General features: G+C 41.9%; 1 long non-coding RNA gene across 1 annotated transcript; it reads left to right on the top strand.

Annotated features, from left to right (window-relative positions):
• The first annotated feature begins 12,331 nt into the window (after positions 1–12,331).
• Positions 12,332–17,803, top strand: LOC129059428 (uncharacterized). The gene is made up of 3 exons (XR_008525307.1): positions 12,332–12,437; positions 12,969–13,177; positions 17,499–17,803. It is a non-coding gene; the product is annotated as an uncharacterized LOC129059428 (long non-coding RNA).
• Positions 17,804–18,345: the final 542 nt, after the last annotated feature.

The following is an 18,345-nucleotide window of genomic DNA, read 5'->3' as shown; positions in this document are numbered from 1 at the left end:
AAAGGAGCCTCTCCATTCAGGGCTCTGTTGTGCGCGGAGATTTAATCTGCAGCTAGATTTAGCCAAATGTTATCTATTGCGGGGGTAATGAAGCCCTTATGGGTTGAATTGCTCCTTGTACCACACATGGTGTCATGACCTTAGATCGTTCCTTGGTTGATTTCTCTTTTCTCTATTGGGTAATTATTTTATTTCTTTAAAATAAGAAGCTAGTGCATCTTCTCAACAACGTGTTTCTTGTTCATCCTATTCCATGCATTTATTTAAGGGCCACTTCCCTTCCCCTTAAAAAAAGAAAAAAAGGAACTGGAGAGATGAAGGAAAAAAACTGTGAAGACGCTTCTTATTTTTCACTCCCTGAAGCATCTGTATGTTTACATATCTCAACTTGTCTGGCCCCTACTTGGCAGCTCTTTCTTGGCCAAACTTTCTGTTGATGGAACTGGAATTCTGGATATATTTATTATCAAAATTCTTGCAGTGAATGTAGTAAGCATCCATCTCAGGAAAAGGCTTTTCTGCCCTTCACAGTTTTTTCTTTTTTATAAACCTACCATTTCTTCCTGTAGCCTGTCCACTGAGAGAGTTGGGGGAGGTGGTTATTCTGATGGAAGGTGATTATTTTGATGGAATACCAGCCTGTGTCATTTATTAAAGGCCGTCTGAGGCCAGTGGTTGAGGCTATGCCTGTTGTGTTTTTCTCTCTCTAGCCCCAGTGGCTCTGATTTCCTTGTTTGATTGAGGACCAAGCTTGGAGTGGCTAACGGTGTTATTACAACTGCTATTGATGGGTAGGGATCTGATCTTACTACCCAAAGCCAGGAATCAAGGACTCTAGTTATAATTTTAAAATTCTCTGCTGGCTACACATTCTGCTCACACCTATTTTTATTACTGATTGAGAAAAGACATTTTGGGGGCAATTTAAAGGTCACATCAGCATAAACCCAATCCAAATCAGAAATCTGCCCAGGAACTGCCCTAGTCTCTCAGGGCTCTTCCAGCGGGGAAACCATGCATCTAATTGGAATGCCAGGGGTCCATCACCCCCTTTAGAACTAAACCAGATGAGGACAGGCCTGGGGAGCAGAGGACAAGTGAAGTGGGCCTAGAATTGTCTGCATTCATTCTTGTCTCTGCCGGTTTCCTGGTGGTGCAGCTGGGTCACACATATACATACACAGGCATGCATGCTCATTGCCCATCAGCTGCCACTTGCCTCCTCTATGATTTTGTAATTAGACATATGCTTTTTGTTGGTAAATGTGTTTGATGTCATGGCCAGTGAAACGTGGTGTGTTTATAGGGCAACGAATGTAAATGTGTAAATATGTTTAGTGTAAAATCTGGCCCTTCGACTTTAGCAATAAATACCCTGCCAACTTGGATACAATTACATTTGACAGAAAGATGGAGAATCTGATCATGACCAGCTGCTCAGGGCTCTTTGGGGCTTATACTTTCCCAACTGAATTCACTTTTCAGATAATTTCTTTGCATGTCGCATCTCTCTAATCACATCTTTCTCCTGATGTGAACAAGCTTGGGCTTCTTTCTTGTTAGTGTTGACCCCTCTGGCATGTAGGAAACTTCCTGGTTCATTCCTCCAGCTTCTTTCCTCTAGGAAAATACTAGTCAGTAAGATGCAAAGCACACACAGAAAAAACAACTGATGATTCTCATAGATCTCCTTTGATTCCCAAGACTCTATATAGGGTGGCTAGGAGTAGAAACGAAGATAACAGGGATGAGCTTCTGATTACTTACATTTAGAGTTTTTCTTATCGTTATTATCATGAGCGTACCACCTTGAAAAAACTATTTTGTGCTACTCTGACTTTTAAAAGTAAAAGTTTTAGGGAAGCGTATGTTTGGAAGAGTGCGCAAATCCTAACAACTTTTCGCAGTGGCCACATATGTATTACATAACTAGCATCAGAGCAAGAAGCAGATGTTATCAGTGTCCCAGAACCCCCTTCCTGTCTATTCAGTCACTATCATCACCACACATTGACTTTGTAAAAGGACTCTCACTGATAATTCTCTCCACTGCACTGTGAAATAGTGAGGACAAGAATTATTATTGACCTCATTTTATAAATAGAGATATCAAGGCTCAAAAGAGATTAAATGACTTGCCCAAGGTCACAGCTACTGACACTTCAGCATTTAAAACCCATCTTATTTTTGTTACATCGCACTGCTACTTTCTTGCCATCACTGTGATTTATTAAATGACAACTGTAGTAGGGAAGTTTCCTTAGAGGTCACTGTGTAGAAGAATCATTTATTTCTTACACATATCTTTTTTTTTTTTTTTTGGCATTGTTGCCACACCCTCCTCCCTACCACTTCCACCCAGGTCCTCTGAGAGATACTCTAGCAACTCATTTTAAATTCATTTGGAATTGATAGCTAATTATTTCAGGAGGCATCAGCTTCCTCCACATAGTTCTACATGATACACATGATACTTTCCTAGCATCCCTTCCGCCCCCCAATTTTTTGGCATCAACAGTATTCTTTAAAACATCACACACACACACACACACACACACACACACACACACACAGCTTATTTTGTACCATTTACCCATTTCCTCAGCTTCTTTTGCTGGTTTTTAATGGTCAAGATCCTCTAGTTTAGAACTTTTTGCTAAACTGCTAAGCGGGTCTTACAACCAGCCTTAGGGACACATCCTCCCTGTGTGGAAAAGGTAAGAATACATAAAGAGTCAGATCAACTGGTTTAACACTTAATGAGAAAATGAAAAATTTTTCTGAGGATATGCCCCTTCTTCCAGCATACTCTTGAAGATATTTTGTTGTCTTTGAACAGCTGCATATGATGTGGCTTGGGCCAGTCCTCTTCACCCCTATACAATTAATCCACCTGCCTTGCCAGAGGTCTCCTAAAATGCTTGTGGGGGAATTCTAGACTACCTGCAAGCTTACCATTGCCCATTGCCACCCAGAAGCCTTGTTGCAGCCTAGCCGCCTCAAGCATGGGCTGGGGCCACTGCTTTGTTCAGTTTGAAGACATCCATACCAGAGTCAGTGCAGGGATTGTGCCTGTAAGCTGCAGAGAGCAAAGGAGAGTGTGTATGGCAATCTTCCCAAGGGACAGTGCTTAATGCAAGAGACCATTGATTTCCTGGAGAAAATATGTTGTTTTAAAAACCAGAAACTTTTTTCTTTTTAATTCTAGAGTTTAAAAAAACAAAAACCTAGGCCCCACCAGTCCACTGAGCACCAGGAGAGGAACAGGTGTGGGGTGGAGGTGGGTGGGTACAGGCTGAATCTGAGGCCCTGCGGCCTTGCCTGGATCTCCCTGTCCCAGAGGGAGCCAGGCACAGACCAAGGATTCTTATTGCAATTACTGATCAATAATAGACTGGCAAAGAGGGGAGGGCAGAGATTAATTATGGCAGAAGGCAGAAGTGTCTTTGCTTACTTCTCTAGGAATTCCTGTTAAAATAGCTAGAAGACAGATCTTTTCAGCAGCAAAAGGAAGCAACACATTTTTGGAAAGGTCTATAAGAAAGGGTTATTATGAAGGAAAAAAACTGGTTCTCTATTTTTGCTTATTCTTATGCAGAGAGTTTCATATATGTATGAAACTGCAAAATTTTGTTCTGTTAGATGATTGACTATGAAGAAAAAAAATCACAAGCCAAAAGAAAAAAAAAACTCCAAAGCCTGCAAGAGAAGAAAGAATAATTTGAAATTAAACATTAGATCAGTGTTCATAATTATTTGCATTTTTCTTGTGGGGTAGGAGAGGTTGTGAGAATCAAATAATACAATTTATGTGAAAATGCTTTGGAAAACTTAAAACCTGTATAATGTGTAAGAATTATGATCCCTTTGTGGCTTCTTTCCACTTCCTTATTTTTCAAGGAAAAAAAAAAAGGAAAAACTTCTAAATTTTGGCATATACTTAAATCCCTAAATTAGTTAAGATAAATTTTTGGCCATATATAAAAATTTATCTTCAAAACTTCCATTCCTATCTATGAAATAAATTAGTTCTTCTAGATATAATGAGGATAAAAGAGATGGCATGTGTTTTCTCTTACTTCAGCCAGATGTGTATTTGGACAGATAACTTTCCCTTTCTAAAATAAACAAACCACTGGTGTTTTAAATCCACTCTTCTAGTCTCTTGCTCTATTTCTTTCCTCTACTTATCTACTGATCATCTCTTTAACCTCTAAGCTTTGAAAAGTGGGATTAGTCTGCACTATTTATTGAGCACCTGCTATATTGCAAATCCCTTTACTCCTGCTTTACATATAAGAAACAAATTAAAGAATTCCTGCCACCAATAAGCACTCACTATGGAACAACAAGAGCAAGGCATTTTAGCAGGAAACAATGGGGTGGAGGGAAGGTTAGCAAGATATATTTTTTAAATCTCTCCATTAAAACGATTTCTTTTCATTACCAAAAATCTCCCTAGTGTCTAAATGAAACTAATAATAGCTTCTTGACAATATCTTTCTCGTGTGGCCAATTTACTCACAAAATGACTAAAACGCCTGAGCACCTTTCCCTATGTGGTATGGAGGCAACTCAGTGCCAGAAGTTTCCAGGCACTGTGAATTTGAATTTCTTCCCAAGTGTTTACAGCTTTTTACTAATAGATCGAATCCTGTCCCTAACTGCCAGTTTTCTGTGAAGAGCTGAAAAGGAGGAGGTTGATGGTTTGTGATCAGGCCCTCAGATATCATTGTGAACACAGACTGTCACCTATTCCGAATGAGTTTAGGCTCACATGGGTTTGTGAAGAGTTAAATACAGAGACCCAGTAAAACAAAAACAACAAAAACCCTAGGGCACTTTTTTTCTTTTTGCAGGCTTAAACATTTTATTACAAATAAAAAAATTAAAATTAAACCAGGTATATTTTTCCTTGTTAAACTTTTAAATAAATACTTTCCCACTTGCTGAAGTTGTAGTCGCATCTTCAAAATGCAGACAGCAAATCCAGGTTTTGGACCACTGGGGATGGTGCATAAGCACCCAAGAGTTTTTCTGCATTTCATTCAAGCATTTATTTCACCTATAAGTTGTCATTGCTAAGGAACTGCTTCCAAATCACCAAGTTTGGGTCTTGGTTTTTTTTTTTTTTTTTTTTTTTTTTGTCTCCAAAAGTAACTGGGGGTACAGAGGAGAAAATAAAATGTTGAGGCATTCTGTGCTCTGTTTTTCTAAAGGAATTTACTATTTCTTTGCCTTCCTCCCCCCTTCGTGGCCTCCCTCCCTATCTGCATAGATAGCAGGACTCCAGCAAACTATATCCCACAGGTCTTTAGAGTTATGTAGGATAGGATCCCTTATTTTAGGGAGTTGGTGGGTGCGGGTTGTTACTGTAACTCTATTCTGTAACTAAATCTCTGGCATGTAATAAATCTCTCCCCAAAGACTTTTGGATCTTTGATTTGAAAAATCGGATTCCTTTTGTGGAAACAGTTGACAGGAACCTAAAAGGATTAGTTGCATTCCACATAGGATAATTTTTACTGGCAACATTTTGAAACGATTTGGTCCCTTTCAGACCTTAAACAATGTCCAGAAAAATGATCTAACGAGAATTTTATTGTTTTCCTTTGTGTGTGAATCCGCTTGCGCCAACATCTCGATGGGGTTTTGACGGTTTTGCTCCTGAGCAGGGCACTGAATTAATTTCTGATCGCCGTTTCGACTCGGTTAGTTACCTCCTTCGGCCAGGGGCCTGGCGGTGTTTTCCCGGCGTCAGCCCTTGAAATGGCAACGGGAGCGGGAGGCTCGGCCTCTCGGTGGCGCTGTGTCCGGGAGGGACGCGGGGGCCGCTGCCCGCTCGCCCGGAGCCCCGGCAGCTCCGGCGCCCGACGTCGTAGGGGCGGACGAGGCAGCGCGCACGCCCCAAACTGCCATCATCAAACGCTCCCGGGGCTCTCCATCCACGGGAATGAGACGCGGAAAGGGAGATAATTCGGCTTCTCTCTCTGCTCCAACCGCCCCCCTCCTAAAGCCCCAAGCACAAAGCCGAGAGCCGCCCGCCTTCTCCTCGCAGAAGGCCGCCGAGCTGCTGCGAGCCAGCCGCGGGCCACGGCGCCCCCCGCCCCCCAGCCCTCTCCACTGTTTATTTTGTTGTCAGCGGACTTATCAAGATGTTAGTTTGCTGGAGGTTCTGACCTGCCCGGGCGCTTTGGCTGCTCGGCCCGGGCTTTCCCCTCTGTTTTTACACCTGCATAAACTCCACCGCACTCCCCTGTCTGATTTATAGCCCAATTAAAGGTTCAGTGTTCTCCAAGCCACCCGGGCTGCTCCCTTCCCCGCCTCCCGCCGGCTGCGGCGAGCGCAGGAATGCGCGGGGCCGGGCCTGAGGCCGGGCCGCGGCCGAGGCGGTTCTGCGCCCAGCGACCCTCAGGAGCCGCGGCGCGAGTAACCGGCCTGCGCCCGGAGAAGGGCAGAGAAACCTCGGGCACACCACCCAACAGCCGCGAGCAGAAAGGCCGCGTCCCCAGCCCAGGGTGATTTCCTTCCTGGGGTTTCGGCCTGAGTGGGACGAGGCGCTCCCCCGACAGCACGCGAGGCCGGGACGGGAGGGCGCTGGGAGCTGCCACGTGGCGCAGCCCGACGCGGAGGCCAGGGGTCCGGCCGCTACGCCGCGTCTCCGCACGATTTTCCGGGTGAGGAAGGGGCGGCCGCGGGGCCCGGCGGGGCGGAGAGGCTCTGGGCTGGGGCGGGAGGCCGTGCCCGCTCCACCGCGGCCCTACCTTCCCGCCCGCATCGCTCGGCGAAGGCCGGAGACCGCGGCCTGGAGACGCTCCCCGGGGTAGCGGGTGCTTCCAGCTGCTGGGCTCCGGCTGTGGGCGGGAGGCGCGGGGGGTCAAAGACCGCCCAGCCTGCGATCCGGCCAGAGCCCAGCCCCAGCGCGGGCTTCGGCTCCAACTTCCTTCTTTGCGGCCTTTTCTTTACGCAGAGAATAAGCGGCAACCCAGCCGAGATTGGCAGCATTGAGCATCTTCCTAACCCAACTCTGTCTTCTTTCCATCTATCAATCCACCTTTCTAATTAGACTAATTAGGAGCGCTCTGGAGTGTCGCTAGGCCCAGGGACTGAACCGCTTAGGGGTTGTGAAAAGACGCCTGAATGGCCTCGCTGGGGGCCGGGCGGGGGCCTTTGCGACCCATTCAGCACAGAGTAACAGTGGCTACATTTATCCCTGGCCATTGAAAAGAGGCTCGATTAAAACGTTTGGGAACTAATGCTACCCTGCATCCCCTCTCTAATTAGAGGAGCCCAGGGCGAAGGCGAGAGCGCCCGGGACCCCGCAGACACTAGTTCTGTGCGCCACTGCTTTCCGCCCTTTCAGCACAGCCGATTTCCTTCCCCGAGACAAAAGTCCGCCACCTCCCCACCTGTTGCCCGGTTCTTGCTTTCCCACCCATCCCGAGCCCCTTCGCCCTCATCCCAAGCTGAAGGCCCCGCCAACTGCGTTACAACGCACAGCCCAGACGTTGGGGGCAGCGGAGTGGAAAAAAGGCGCCTAGTTCCCTCCTTCTGTTTTGGAAAGCATCCTTTTGCATTGGGTAGGCTACATGTTTTCCTCTCCATCTGTCTTCCGTATTTCTCACATACTTACCAGCTCCTCTCTCTCCCCGTCCTCACTTTTAGCAACATGGAATTTCCAAGTAAGCATTTGGGAGTGAGAGGAAAGTGGGTCGGATGCCATCCTGAAGTCACTATCTTGGCCAAACATTATGCTGTAGGAGTTCCTCGCTTGTGTAAATAATGTGTATTTTTTGTTACCAGTTTTTTTTTTAAGAATTGTGTGTGGAGCACCTACTGTGTGACTAGACAGACAGATTCTTACTATATTCCTCAGTCTTCTTCCTTCCCTCTTAAGTCCATCTCCAAATCGGTTTTAAGAAGTTAAACCTGACTTGGTTCAATTCCTTAGGCAAGCTGTTGATTCTGTCCCCATAGTTTATATGTAGACGTATTTTTTCTTTGTCTTTTTCATGGCTTATTAGAAGGAACTGCAGACACAAGATAACAGGGAAGCAAAAGAGAAATAGTAGACATATTGCAACTACAGATTTTGTGTGGGGAGGGCGTTGTTTGTTCATTTTATTGATGAGAAGTTGTTATCTAATATTTTTACAAAAATTGGAAACAAACTTTGCCCTAAAATAAAGGTGACCAAAAGGGGTTTGATTTCCTCTCTCTCTCTCTCTCTCTGTCTCTCTCTCTCTCCACCCCCCCCATCCCCTTAATCCTTCTTTTTGGAAAAGAGCCAGATGTACAAAGAAATATCAGGTCACTGTTCTTGATCTTGTTAATTTAGAAAATAGAACTTCTGCAAAAGATGCTATTAACTAAATGTCAACCCACAGCATGCAAAATTCCTTGGATCCAAACTTCAAAAAAAGGAATGAAAGATGTCATGTGAGTGAAAGGAATCATGGAAATTTTAAAGGCCTAAACTGATCTAAATAGGGTTTTATTGCTTCCACACTCTGCTTCACAATATTTTAATTTCACAGTTACAGTATGCGTGACATTGCACCGTAAATCTAACTAGTTTAGAAACTGGGAGGGGCAGAGAAGAGGAAAGAGGTGAGAAAAGCAGTTCATTTGCATTGGAGAAAATGACAATTTGTAAGATGTAAAAATTCCTGGAAACTTTGAGAGGAAAAACCAAAATCGATTCTGCCTGTGATGTTATCACCAAACCTCTTATTTTTTTAATTTCAGTTGTTAGCTTAACTTTTAATTAAAGAATAACAGATACAATAAAGTATCCAACTCCTAGTGTACATCTTGGTGAATTGTCCATATATATGCACCTGTGTAGCCACCAGAGTTACAGAGTGTTTTAAACACCCCAGAAAACTCCTCTGTACCTGTATCCAATAAATGTCATTCCACTTCCAACCACTGTTCTCATTTCTCTCACCACAGGTTAGTTTTACATGTTTTTGAACTTCATATAAATGAATTTATACAATATGTATGGAGTCTCTTGATTGACTTTTTTTTTTTTTACTCATCAGTATGTTTGTGATATTCATCTGTTCAAACTCCTATTTATAGAATAATATAAATGATAAGTCAATTTAGATAGATAAAGAATGGGAAGCAAATGCTGGAAAGCTTTATCTTAACCTGAAATTAAAACATATGCCCCTCCCCAAACCCCAACATTTCATTATCAACTAACAGGTAATTTTATGATTATAAGTAAATAAAATGAAATGATTTACACATAGTAACTGCTAGTTACATCATTTTCAAGATGCAGTTGTGGGTAAATGTAAGTGGAGCAGAAGCCACAAGCTGTTTTGTAATTGGATTCTTTTCCTACTTGCCGTTTCATTCCCTAAGACTAGTAGTAAGCACTTTGGGCCTCTTCACAAAGAATGGCATGAACTTGAGGGGGAAAGTAAATTGTATCCTGTGTGTTCCACCTCAGCCGTGCAAGTACTTAATGCAACAGCCTCTCAAGGGCACTTTGAATTCTGTTTGAAGTAAAGTGATCATTTTGCAACTAACATAGCAGTCTCTACTTTGTCTCATCTATGAGTCACCATGCAGACCTGTTAACTTTGAACAGAGCAAACCTGCAGAATTATGATTGTCCTGTTCACTCCTAGCATCCCCAGAAATCCACCCACAAAAGCCAGCCACAAAGCCAGAATTCGCAGTAGAACTTATGCTGCGAGTGACCAACCAGAGGCAACCAGTGCAGCCCAACATTAGTCCTCCTTCCCTCAACAGAAACAGAAGGCAGCCAATAGGACTTTTTTTTTCCAGGAAGGACAATATTTTTAGACAAAGGCATGTTTATGACGTGGGAGAAATTATAAGGGGCAGGTGGAAGAGCCTGAAGTGAGTTTTTGGTCACTTATGCTGGACATTGGTAAACGAAGTGATGAACACATCTTTTTATAATTTTAAAGCTAAAAATCAATATAAAATAAGGCTTGAAGTTCATAGCCAGGAAGAGAATGTGAAGGCAAAAAGCCATCTCTATTGAATTATCATAAGACCGAATACATTGAATCATCAATTTCCAAAAATAATTAGAACTACCGACCTATTAGAATAGCTAAAATAGCAATAATACCAAATGCTAGCAAGGATGCAAAAAACCTGGATCTCTCCTACATTACTGATGTGAATGTAAAGTGGCACAGTCACTCTGGAAAATAGTTTGTCAGTTACTTACAAAATTAAATATGCACTTACCATTCAGCCCAGCCACTATGTCCTAGGGCATTAATCCCAGAGAAATGAAAATTTAAGTTTGCGGAAAAACCTGTACATAAATGTTCATAGTAGCTTTATTTGTAACAATAAGAAGAAAGAAAGAAAAAAGAAAACCCATATGTCCTTCAGTGGTGAAACTCTGGGATATTCATACAAAGGAATACTACTTAGGAATAAAAAGAAATAAACTACTGATGTGCACAACAAATAGAATCTCAAGGGCAATATAGGGAAAACAGTCCACCTCAAATTGTTACATACTGCATATTTCCATTTATGTAACATTCTCAAAATGACAAAACTGTACATATGAGAACAGATTGGTGGCCTACACAGGACAGGGAAAGGGTGGGGGTCTGAATGTAAGAGGGGACCAGGAATGAGTTCCTTTGTATTGATGGAAGAGTTCTGTACCTTGTTATGGTGCTTACTTGAATTACACATGGGATAAAACTACATAGGACAGTACACACATGAATACATGTAAAACTTGGCAAAAACTGAGTAAGGCCTGTAGTGTACTTAACAGTGAAAATACAGTGGGGCGCAGTGGCTCACGCCTGTAATCCCAGCACTTTGGGAGGCTGAGGCAGGCGGATCACAAGGTCAGGAGATCGAAACCATCCTGGCTAACATGGTGAAATCCCGTCTCTACTAAAAATAAAAATACAAAAATTAGCCAGGCGTGGTGGCGGGCACCTGTAGTCCCAGCTATTTGGGAGGCTGAGGCAGGAGAATGGTGTGAACCTGGGAGGCGGAGCTTGCAGTGAGCCGAGATCACACCACTGCACTCCATCCTGGGCAACAGAGCAAGACTCTGTCCCAGGGGCGGGGGTGAAAAAACAGTGACATACAATGTCAATTTCTGAGCTGGACATGGTAGCTCATGCCTGTAATTCCAGCACTTTGGGAGGCTGAGGCTGATGGATGGCTTGAGGCCAGGAGTTCAAGACCAATCTGGTCAACATGGTGAAGCCCCTGTCTCTACTAAAATTACAAAAATTAGCCGGGCTTGGTGGTGGGCATCTGTAATCCCAGCTACTCAGGAGGCTGAGGCAGGAAAATCGCTTGAACCTGGGAGGGGGAGGTTGCAGTGAGCTGAGATCACGCCAGTGCACTCCAGCCTGAACAACAGAGGGAGACTCTGTCTCAAACAAAAACAAAAACAAAGACAAACAAAAAATACACACACACGCACACAAAAAACAGTGTTATATAATGCCTGTTTCCTAGTTTTGATATTGTATTGCAATTACATGTCACCACTAGAGAAAGCTGGGTGAAGGGTGTATGGAACTCTGTTTTTGCAACATCCTATGAGTCTATAATTATTTTAAAAAATAGTTAAAAAAAAGTAAAGGATCCTTCTGTTTCTGTGTCATTAATAAAACTCCACTGATGGCAAGTGCTTTCATTGTCTTTTTCAATAATTAATAAGGGTAATTATCTAGCTCTGTGCTTGCAACAGGTACTTTATAAACAATGTTTAAAAGACTGATAATTTTCAATTGCATTTTCTATCAATAAGCCGCATCATGAAAACTTTTTGAAATGTTAAAAAAAAAATTGCCCATTCATTTGAATAACTTCATTCTTTGAAGGTAGATTTAATTTTGCAAATGGCCAAATGTCACTGAGTCAAATATGTTGAATAAAGTGGATGAAGAAATTTAGTAAAAACAAACAAACAAAAACTAACACATCCTTGAAGATTTATCATCTTGTGTGTCTTGTAAACTGGTTACAAAAGGAGAGTTCTCAAGATGTCCTCAGGAATGGCAGTATCATTGATATTGGTGTGCTCCCAGGGTGATTGCTTAGAAGAGAACATTCCTGTAAGTTTGATGAAGGGTAAAAAAAAATTGCATCACTTTTTAGTCATGCTTTAAAGATGGTTCTTGAATATATATATGGCTTATTTTAGAAGTAGTATATTAAACAAGGTATCAAATGTTTAAAAGATAGCATTTATTAATCTTTTTCTAAGACAAAGCAGTATACATTATGTTAACTGTTTTATAATTTTGAACTACTGCAAGTGAATTTTTTTATTTTTTATTTTTGAGACAGAGTTTCACTCTTGTTGCCCAGGCTGGAGTACAATGGCGTGATCTTGGCTCACTGCAACCTCCGCCTCCGTCCTGCCTCAGCCTCCCGAGTAGCTGGAGTTACAGGTACCTGCCACCATGCCCGGCTAATTTTTTGTATTTTTAGTACAGATGGGGCTTCACTATGTTGGCCAGGCTGGTCTCGAACGAACTCCTGACCTCGTGATCTGCCCATCTCAGCCTCCCAAAGTGCTGGGATTACAGGCGTGAGCCACCATGCCTGGCCATGCAAGTGAAATTTTTAAAAACTCTACACATAATTGTAACTCCCTTTACCCTCTACCAAAGCATAAGGGTGACTCAACCAGTACTACCACTAATTAAGTAGCAAAAAGTCTCTAATGATGAAGAGCATGTTCAGTCTTTGTGCTCAATAGGAATATGGCACAGGTTTAATACAGATCCCGCCCATGAGATCTGGCCTGCCGATCTGTAAGTGGACCATGACATAAAACAATCTAAATTCCTACTGTAAACATTCCAAATCATGAGCGACTGGGTTTCAGACAAGTTTCAAGCCCTGATGCCAATGTTTTAACCATGGTACTTGTTCCTTTCCTCGAATGTTTTATTGCTTTATTATTTTATTTCCACTAGGAATTGTGGAGTTATAAATATTATTAGTGGTTTACCGCTTTTGCACACATGTATCCTATTATTTTTGGAGATTTATATGTGGAGAAAGAGACTGGCCTCTTTCATTGCACCCATTCATCTACCTGCTCACATAGATGGGCTCCTGTCTATTTAAAGAATTCAGAAGAGACCACACAGATTCTAAGAAACTTGAGCAGAAGAACTACATTGTAAGTAGCTGACAAAATGGTTTTATTATAGAAAAATCTCTAGTAATGATATTAAATTTTTGTTCATTTCTTCTTTTGCTTGAAAACAGTTTATTTTAAAAACAAAGCAACTTATGATACATTACTTTGCTCTATAATATTCTTACATAAATTCTTAGAAAAATTGTGAATATTTTCATTTAACAAGTCAATAAAATATATGAAAAATTAATAACAAAGAAAAACCACTTCTTATAAAGTGCTATAAAAAGTGTCAAAACTTGGGCATTTATTTTGAGATTCTTGAATCTGTATAACATTATAGCCATAAAGTAGCATAAGGGTTGAAAAAAATACAAATAAACTTCACATTAAAATACTTATATTGTAGGCTGGGTGTGTTGGCTCATGCCTGTGATCCCAGTGCTTTGGGAGGCTGAGGCAGGAGGATCGCTTGAGGTCAGGAGTTTGAGACCACCCTGGGCAACACAGCAAGACCTCCATCTCTTAAAAAAAAAAAAAAACAAACAAATGATCAAGGGGAAACAAAGACCCAGATTTAATCATCTATTCATTCTTTCTTTGATCGTGAGCACCTACTGTGTGCCAGGCATAGTGTGATGTGGATACAAAAATATTAGACATCTGGTTGGAGGTGGCAAGATACGTATACTCACCAAAATACAACAATTCTTGATGTGTTGTCATAGAAATATGAACTGATTGACAGGATTGACAGAGAAGAATAACTATCTGGGAGGGATAGAGAAAGCTTCCCAGAGGAGGTAATATTTTAGATGACCTTTGAAGAAGGAACAGAAATTAAACTTGTAAATAGAATGTATAAAAAATAGCAGCATAATTCTCACATCCTGTCATTCACCAAGTATAGTTAATTCTTCCTCTGCAAAAACTCACCTTTTCTCCCTTCTGCCCTCCCACTGTTATCGTCAAAGATTGGGCACCTATTACCCTATTCCTGTACCACTGAAATACCTTTTTCTCTCTGGTCTCCTTACCTGTAGTCTTCCCATTGCCCAATATATGCAGCAGACTAAAACTTTCCAAAACATCTTTATCATGCTACACTTCTGCTTAAGAAGTGAAAGTGATTCTCTATTGATTACATGAAGAAGTCTTAAGTTCATCTTATGTTCAAGAGCTTTTACAACTGGGCCAAACTTACTATCCCAGCCAACACCACAATTTTCCTGCAATTTGTACTATTGATGTTATAGTCCATATCTGTAAGACCTTTTCCTCCTTACTCTGTAGTCTTCATAAGACCCTACTAAGACTTTTTTCTTCTTCATGAATACTATTACCCCATAAAAGCTACCACTACATAGGTAACATGTATGGAGTACTTTAGGCTAGGTTCTATGATAAGTATGTGACATAAATTAGTTCATTTAATTCTCACAGCCATCCTACAAGGTTTTTAAGAGAGAAACACTGGGTCAGGCATGGTGGTGCACACCTATAATCCCAGAACTTTGGGAGGCCAAAGTGAGAAGATCCCATGGGCTCAGGAGTTTAAGACCAGCCTGGGCAATGCAGTGAGACCCCATCTCTACAAAAAATTAGCTAGGTGTGTAGGTGCAAGCCTGTACTCCCAGCTACTTGGGAGGCTGAGGCAGAAGGATGGCTTGAGCTAAGGAGAAGATTGAGGCTGCAGTGAGCTATGATCACTCCATTGCACTCCAGCATGGGTGACAGAGTGAGACCCTGTCTCCAAAAATACAAACAGAAAACAAAACAAACAAACAAAAAAGAAGGAATCACTGAAGCATGAGGAGGTTAAGCAGTTTACCATTGTCATATATCTGTAAGTGGATGAGCTAGAATTCAAATCCAGGTGGCTGGATTCTTGAGCCTGGGTGCTGTTACTCTTATTTGCCCCCAGTGAAGGACTCATTTCCCCAATCCCTAGCAATTTTTTATGTGGACCACTACTTACCTGGTATTAATTCTATATGAGCGTTTGTGAAGTGCCAATCTTTACTCAGTCTACTATTAAGTTTCCACTGTACTTCAAGCTACTTAAAAGTAAGGCCATGCCTTGTAATTCTTTGCATTTCCATAATTCCATGTACATAATTATCATTGAATAAATATTTTGACTGATTAAATAAATTGACTGATTTACCAGGTGAATGATGTGGATAAAATAATTTGGAGTCCAATGGCTTTGTCCACTTACCCAAAAGGAAAACAGTAAAGATAAGAAATTGCTCTAACCATAAATATTGGCCTAATGGATCTACACTGTCCAACTAGAACAGTAGGGTTGTAGTAATTCACCCTTTCAGATACCTGGCATTCGCACTGCTATGTTGGATGACTGCTGATTGGTCTGACCAAAAGTTATAGACTAGTATAGACGTACAGTCATGGGTTGCTTAACAATGGGGTTATGTTTTGAGAAATTTGTTGTGTGAACATAATAGGGTGTACTTACAGAAATGTAGATGGTATAGTCACTACACATCTAGACTATATGGTGCAGCCTACTTAGGCTACAAACCTGTTCAGTATGGCTATACTGAATACTGTAGGCACTTGTAACACAAAGGTAAGTGTACCTAAACATATCTAAACACAGAAAAGACACAATAAAAGTAGAGCCTAATCATCTTATGGGATCAATATCTGTCTGTTAGTGGTGGTCTGTCATTGACTGAGACATTGTTATGCAATGCATGACTGTACTAGGTATCAGAGCTTAGATGTGAACCCAGATCTTCCATCTCCAGAGCCTATATTCTTTCTTACAACACTGTGGAGGCCTCTCAAAGATGAAGAGTTTGAAATGATGGTAAAGAGACCAGAAGGAACACAAATGGGGAGGACACGAGATTTTGCATAGCATTCCATGGTTATGATGCGAACTCACTTCAGTTTGCATTCCTACTAGAAGGACCTAGTACATATAATTAGCTATTATTAGCCACCTTATACCTTAGGGGTACAGTTGTGGCCATTACAATATTTTTTGGGTGGGGGGCAGGGAGTGGTAAAGAGTATAAGAAGAACCCTTTTAGAGAATTAAGGTATATTAATAAGTCTGGCATTTGTACAACTGAATGAAGTTTCTACTGCTGATTAGCTTTTCTGAAGCTTTGTTTAGTTCCTTTTGGCCTCACAACATGTAAAGTACTAGGCTTTGGGGTTAGGTGCATGAGGTTCACTAGGTTGAAAAACTGGAATCCCAGGTGAAGAAAAACTAAAATTCTCTTCTAGATTTGCCACATGAGGTACCGTTATAAGCTGTCTCCTGTTTTATGTTGCAAGTCATCATCATTAAAACCATGAGCAGTAGCAAGTATTCCCATGACTGGGATCCTGGTCTTGTAAGAAGGAAATTGGGAGGCCCAGCAGCTCTGCTCCCTTTGTTTTTAAGGCAATACTTCTCAAATTTTTAAGATGCTCAGAATAATCTGGTGGGCTTCTTAGAACACAGCATTCTGGGCCTCAATCCTAGAGTTTCTGACTCAGTAGATCTTGAGTAGGCCTGGAAATCTGCAGTTCTAACAAGTTCCTGAGTCCCCCACAGATACCAAGTGACGACTGCAGATAGAAAGGTAGGTAGATGGGAGGTAATTTATTAGGGAAATTGGCTCACATGGTTATGCAGGCTGAGAAATCCCACGACAAGCTGTCCTAAAGCTAGAGACCCTGCATGCTAGTACCATGGCTCAGTCTAAATCTGAAAGCTTCAGAACTGGGGGAGCTGAGGGTTTAATTCTCAGTCTGAAACCAACGGCCTGAGAACCTAGGGGGCTGCTGGTTAAGTATTAGAGTCCAAAGGCTGGAGAGCCTGGAATTCTGATGTCCAAGGGCAGGAGATGATGGATGTCTCAGCTCCAGGAGAGAGAGAGAGGAAACCACCTTTCCTCTGCTTTTTTTTGGTTCTTTCTGGGCCTCTAGGTGATTGGGTGGTGCCTGTCCACATAGAGAGTGGATTTCCCCCCACTCAGTTCACAGACTGCCAGTCTTCTCTGGAAACACCCCAACAGACACACCCAGGTATAATGCATTACCAGTTCTCTAGGTATCCTTAATCTAGTCAAGTTGACACCTAAAATTAACCATCACAGGAAGTACACCCCTAATAGTCACCAGTGATACAGAAGGCAGCTACTGACATGCTTCCAGTGATGCACACCTCTTGGAATTCAAACTGTGTGTAATCCCCTCCCCTCGAGTGTGAGCAGGACCTAGTCACTTTCCTCCAACAAAGAAAATACAGCCAAAGTGATGGGGTGTCACTTACATGATCAGGTCACGAGAGACTGTGTCTTCCACCTTGCTAATACTCTCTCGCCCACTTGCATGCTAGCACTGATGCAGCCAGCTGACATGTTGTGAGATGATCTACCTAAAGGCCCACATGGGAAGGAACCTAGGGAAGCGAAGCCTCCAGCCAACAGCCCTGGAAGAAATGAGGCCTCAGTCCACCAGTCAACCAGCATGGAACTGATTCCTGCCACCAAGCAGATGAGTGACCTCAGAAGTGGACCCTTCCAATTCAAGCCTTGAGATGACTGTAGTCAGGCAAGAGACCCAGTTAGGGGATCCAGCCAAACTGTGCCCAGCTCCTGACCCATAGAAACTGTGAGATAATAAATGTTGTTTTAAACTGCTAAGTTTGGGGGTAATCTATTATACTGCAATAGGTAACTAGCTAGGCAGGAGAACAACAGTGGGGAGACTTGAGAAAAACTGCCTTAGTGTGACTGATGAGAACCTTCATGTAACGAAGCTATTCTGGGCACTGTACAGAACCAGGTCAAGAGTCTTTATTCTCTGGGGTTTAAATTATTTATGTTTTACTTAGAGAATCATCTTTAAATGGGAATGTTTATTTAGGTATCCTATTGCTAATTCTCAGAAGTTCTCATTTTGCACTATAACAATAGCTATATGGAAAACAAAATCCTAATGGAGTAAACAAATTCCATTTGTTACTCTGTCTTGTAACCACACACTTAAGCATCTAAGTGTCATGAGTATTTTATAATAAATTCACATCTCTTAAGAAGCAAGTTCATATAGGTAGATAGGAGCTTAAAATGCTCATCTTTAACATAATTTAAAATTAAAAATAAATAACCAAAAGGATCATTTCAAATTCACATGTTATAAATGCCGCTGTATTTATTTAGGTAGGTTTTTTATGGTAGAGA

Source organism: Pongo abelii, chromosome 4 (assembly GCF_028885655.2).
Source record: "Pongo abelii isolate AG06213 chromosome 4, NHGRI_mPonAbe1-v2.0_pri, whole genome shotgun sequence".
Taxonomy (NCBI): domain Eukaryota; kingdom Metazoa; phylum Chordata; class Mammalia; order Primates; family Hominidae; genus Pongo; species Pongo abelii.
Note: the sequence above shows the minus strand (reverse complement) of the source record. Positions and strands in the feature narration are given on the sequence as shown.